Source organism: Limulus polyphemus, unplaced genomic scaffold, assembly GCF_000517525.1.
Source record: "Limulus polyphemus unplaced genomic scaffold, Limulus_polyphemus-2.1.2 Scaffold736, whole genome shotgun sequence".
In the NCBI taxonomy this organism is placed as follows: domain Eukaryota; kingdom Metazoa; phylum Arthropoda; class Merostomata; order Xiphosura; family Limulidae; genus Limulus; species Limulus polyphemus.
This window is the reverse complement of record NW_013666346.1, coordinates 379,721-385,836: the sequence shown is the minus strand read 5'-3', so window position 1 is coordinate 385,836 and position 6,116 is coordinate 379,721. Positions and strand designations below refer to the sequence as shown.

Genomic DNA, 6,116 nt, shown 5'->3' with positions numbered 1-6,116 from the left:
TACCCACTTGTGACATTAATCCAGTTTGACTGAACTCTGCTTTCTTCCACTCTTTTATCTAATTAGCTAACTTATCCCTCATATCTATAGAGATAATATTTTTACAAGCCTTTTATGTGGCACCTTGTCAAATGTTTTCTGAAAATCCAGATACACCAAATCTACACCCTTACCCTCATCTAAATAAGCAGTATCCTTTTCAAAGAATGTCAAAAGATTTGTTAGGAAAGATTTTCCCTTAGTGAAACTATGTTGACTATCCAATAAAATTCTAAACTTTGTTAAACGACTTTGCAATGCATCTTTTAACAAACTTTCCAAAACTTTTCCCACAACTGATGTAAGACTAATGGGTCTATAATTACTGGAACAATTTTTATCACCTCCCTTAAAAAGGAGTTACATTAGTTAACTTTCAATCCTCTAGCACCTGCCCACTATTCAAGGACATACAAGAAATAGAAGCAAGTGGCTCACATATCCAATCTTTAACCTCCTTCAAAACTCTTGGGGAAATATTATCTGGCTCAGGAGCCTTATCATTCTTTAAACTTCCCAATCTTTTCTTAACAAGCTCAGAATTAATGCAATCATCTTGTATAGATCTGAATACACATTTGCATATATTCAAAAGATGATTAGACTCTTATTGATAATAACTAAAATGTACTAACTTTCTTCTTAAGTATCATTTCTATATCTATATTTGTCTTAGAAGAACTGGATCAATTAATATTTAATTTCCTCATATATTCAAAACATATATCTTCTCTCTCATTGTGTCAACGATGGTTAGTTTCAGACTACCAGGAAACATAGTGGATTTAGGTAAAAAATTTGGATGAATTACATTTCACTGACATTTATTTAAATTTGGTGAACCCATCTTTATATATTTTTTTATTCCAAGGAAACAGATGAATATATCGTGGTGAAAGCAAACCTTTTTGGGAACACATGGTCGAATGAACTTAATTCCACATTGTTCAGACATATGAGCCCCTATCTTCTCAGCTATGTCTTGATCAAAACCTCGCAGTAAAACAGACCTAACCATCACTGTTACATCCAGGCCAATCCCTCTCAAGAACCCAGCACACTCAAGAGACACATAAGAAGCTCCAACTATTAAAGTCTTTCCAGGACAGTATGGTAACGAAAAGAGATCATCACTGGAAGGTTAAAAAGAACTAATATTAAAAGGTCTGAATTCTACTGAATTATAATAAATACACACAACACAATATGGACTTTTTTAAACTTTGGAAATGTACTCATCACAAAATATACATCAATTAGTATCTTTGATTCATTTCATAAAAAATTATATGATGTTTGAACTGTAAATTATAAATAATCTTATCCCCATTAATGAATCTAAAGGCCTTTGATCTCACAATTACAAGACAATCTGATGATGACAAAACCTTGTCAAAACATTGTACATTTGCTGTTATGTTAAACTTATATTAAAGTTTTTCTTCATTACCCATTCAAGCCGTCTCCAGCCATTATTAGTCTCAAAGTGGGTTCCTCGTCATCGATGTAGTAAATTGTTACATGGAGTGGAATATAAGTAAATCACTTAAAGTGGAAACAAGTGAATGATCAATTACGTGGTCTATTAGACTATACTCAACCTTTACTATGTTTACTGTATTCAAGCCAGCCTGATGAGCCCTGATTTTGGACAAAAGGCTTCATTGGCACTGGATTTTACAGTCACAGTGTGGTTGACATGTTATTACATATTCTCCTTTGCTCTTACTCTAAGTCCTTGGAATTGAGTTGTAAAATAAAAACAAAAGTTATGCAACTTCATGAACAAACTGAAAATACATAAAACAATAATTAGTTTTCTGCAGAAGTCCTCATTTTTCTTCAAAGCTGCATTGGGTCTCAAAAAGCTCTAAACTTCATTCACAATACACACTCTCTCAGCAGCTGACCAATCAGAAATTGGATCACAAAAATTCTGAAGTATCCACTGTTCTATGTGACTGTCATAAAGCAATCCTCTATATATGCAATGTAAAGTAGGACACCATAAAATTATTATACGCAAAGGTAGATAATTTCCAAGACAGACCAGAAAGTAACACCTCAGGCAGGCTGAACTACATCAGTTCAACTGGTTTTAGTATGTCCATATCAGAACTTAGAAAATTTATAAAATTTCCAAGATACAAAACATATACTATAGAAGAATAACTTAACTACTATTTGCCTACTGCATAACCAAAACTCCCTGCTTGATAACCTAGTTTATCATAGCTTTAAGCAAGCCTGCCTGCTTGTATTAACCTGGTTTATCAGAGCTTTAACCAAGACTGCCTCGTTGTATTAACCCATTAACTGTGGCAGGAGCAGCTCAGTTGCCGTTTTCTGACTCACAGATAAAATTGAGTTGCTACCAATCACAATAAAACAGTAATTTTCTTCATTCGCATAGAGTTATAGTCATATATATATATGTGCGACTGACGGATATTTCTGTCATTCGCAGCTGAGCCATAGAACTTCAATGCTGGAAATATCCACCATCCGCAAGTAATGGGTTAACCTGGTTTATCAGAGCTTCTTCTGTTTTTAGAAGAAAAGCTTTCTAACTATACCCATCTAATATTTCACAAATATTTTTTGTATTTGTCTTAACCTGGTTTTACTTATTTATTTGTTTATTTTATTTTTTTGAAGTAATCATTCTATTTGTCTTAATTTAAGTTTTAGAAGCTTTTGTTTTCCAAAATTGTTTTACAAGATTTTCCTACCTGGTGATCCCAAATTCTCTGGCTCCTGCACAATCTGGATATCGAGGTCGTTCTCCAGTGGCAATTATGAAATGTTTTGCAGAGTGGAAAGTTTCATTTTTCTTTTTATCTACAGCCTAAAAAAAATTAATTTGTATGAAAACTTTTTTTGGAATTACTACATCTGAACTATCACCAAATCAACATACACTTTACACTGCAACAAAATTATTCAGATTTCTAAAAGTAACTGTCTGGAAGTTACATGTTTTGAGTGGAGAACATATGAATTGTACTACAGATTTTTAAAAATTTATCATTAAATTCCTTCACTTTAAAAATACCCAAAATTTGGTATAATTATGTCTTTGTTAATTTAAATCTGCACTATTTTTTCAAAGGATTGCAGGTTCATTTCTAATATGCCAGTCAGAACACAATATACAACTGAACTTTAAGTTGCCTTCGTGTGATGCATTTTAAATAAAGAACCAATAGGGTTACTCAAAAACTGCTTTTTTAATAAAAGATCAATAGGATTACTCAAAAACTGCTTTTTTAATAAAAGACCAATAGGATTACTCAAAAACTGCTTTTTTAATAAAAGACCAATAGGATTACTCAAAAACCTTGCCAAAATAATAATGATAAAAAAAATCAAATTAACTGCAATGAATCTATATATCCATAATGATGGGAAAACACTTTAAAAGTATTATGCTCTTATCTTAGTAAAAACTACTGAAGTTATAGTATTTTAATATATAACTAAAGATAAATCATACAGTATCATATATTTACCAGTCAGTAAAAGTTTGTTTTTCTAACTTACTTTAATTTTATGCTGATCGACAAATTCTGCATAAGCATTGAAGTATTTAACTTTCTTTTCACGCAAGGCTACACGGTATCCCCAGTTGAGTGAAGCAATATAGTTCTGAATCTCTTCTATCACCTTCTCCCACGTGTGCTGAACTTAAATATATGGAAATCATTAAGAACTACAGACTTAAAGTAAGCCAACACTAACATTTTCCTTACATAAAAATGTATTTCAGACAGACACTCACTTCTTCACAGGACAGACAGCTAACACTTTGTGCCACTGCTGAAAACTTTTTGCACATGCGCCGAGCCTTTAAACAAAATTCCCATCTCTATACATAGTAAAATGCACTGCACCAGTCTATCAGGTATATCAATATTAGGATATATACCTCCACCTATAGGGGGATGACACATCATCAATGCACAGTACTCACATTAAGCCCTTTGTCTATAGCAAAAGCTCATTCTTGATGAGGCAAAAGAGACACACCCAAAGTTGGGAGGTAAAGTGGGTGGCGGAGGAATTGCTAGGCACTGGCACACAGGGCCTGTGGCCCAATTCTATTTCACAGTGCCCTGAATCCCCAGCCAGTGTCTTGAAAAATCAGAATAGAAAACCATGATCAATATCATACTGAAACACCAAATAAATACTCCTGCACCTATGAGCTTGAGCCCCAAATCTTTTAAGTAGCTAGTGATGCCTCTGATGGGTGATACTGTAGAGAGGTGAATATCTATCTGAGGCACATTTAGGAAAAAATGATGAGCTCCTTTCTGAAAATATAGTGGTAGAAAGGGAAAATTCATGTTGTATTTCTCTCACTAGTGTGTGTGTGGTGGTGGTGGTGGGGGGGGGAGTGGACCTAGTGTGAGACCAGATCTACCTCATACCCAATAATGCATAAAGGTTCTATCAAAAGAACTTCCAACATAGTGCTAGTATTGTAGAGGCTGGTAAAATGTGAAGGCTGCTAAACCAACTCGTATATCTCAGTGGGTTGGCAAAACATGTATGATAAGTGTGGCTTGGACAATACATAAGGCCATACAGCATATGAGAAATATTTACATTATAAATATATATATTTAAAAGAATATGCATGAATGAATCATCCCAGAATTGTATCCCAAGGAGAACCCAAGACCCATATAGCTGGTCAGAACTACTGAGAATGGTCTGGCCCTTAATGTGGGGGCAGCCTGTACTACACTCTCAAAAGAACATCTGCTCTACATCTGATTGAAAGGTGAATCCACTTGACTTCACACCAGTAGAATTACACCAACCTAAAGGGAGAACTCCCCATATCAACCACCCTAGAAGCTTGGTACTAAGAAGGTATGGGTTCTCTGTCTCTTCTAAAGGGGGGAGAACACCAGAGAGGTGTGTGGACCAAACAGGAATTAGAGAATGACAAATAGAGAAAAAATGAATCAAGAAGCTGAAGCAACCACAATGTGGTGTAAGTAATATGACACAGAGGTGTCAGAGTCATGCACATTCCTGCCTGCAATATCTCATCCAGGGGACATCAACAGTCGCAGGTAAAAAAAGGCATGTGATGATGAGATTGATTGGAGGTGACCTTAAAAGGATGAAGGATGTCATCCCCCCAAAGAAAAAAAACAGTGAAACAGAAAATGAGATATTATGTTCAAGAACAAATAAGCAGAAGTTTGAGCACGAGTACCTCCTGTTGGTGATCAAAATAGATCATAACAGGATGTCCAGACAACAGTATCAGAAGATGGTGGAATGTTCATTAAACTGCCCACATCTCAAGGACATGGATGTAGAAATACTCCTCCTCAAGAGACCAAAACTCTATAATTGCCAAAAGTATCCAAAACCACACCCCACATGGCTGGAGAGGCATCCATGAATAGGTATAACTTTGCATGAGGTGGAATAAGATGGATACCCAGAGTCACATGGAAATGATTAAGCCACCATGATAGCAAGAGCTAAAGGGATAGAGGTAAAGAAATAAGAGATGATACTGGGTTCACTGAATTGCCAAAGTCCCAGAATGATTCAAAAGTACACATCCGGAGGAAGAAAGGAAACTTGAGAGTCTAGAATCACCAAAAGAAACAGAACCTCAAACATATGAGAAAAGGAGACATAGGACCCTTGGTAACCAAGGATGTAAAGAGGAAGGTTGAGCCTATCCAGTAAACGAGGCGATAAAAAGTCCAAAATGAATTAGATACTGAATGGGAGTCAATACCAACTAAGGAGCATGACTGACCAAACTCTGGAAGGAGAGAGGTTGTAGCAAATAATGCCTCCCAGTATATGGCTAGGAGATGCCAAATGGTGGCTAAAAGAGATAAAATCAGAATACTTCGTGACTAAAAAAAAATGTAAAGCCTTGATTCTCACCTCATTCATACTGTGTCCACAAAGGAAACTAGAAAAGCACAATGACCCCTTAGTCTTCTTTTAGTAGTAAAATGAATAGATAAATAAAATAATAATGATAATAGTAATAAAATAAAAGTTAATTAATAAAATCAATAAACAGAGGAATG

General features: G+C 35.1%; 1 pseudogene; it reads right to left on the bottom strand.

Moving 5' to 3' along the window:
- The window catches only part of LOC106460256, a 66,820-nt pseudogene that overhangs the window by 21,113 nt on the left and 39,591 nt on the right, over positions 1-6,116 (bottom strand).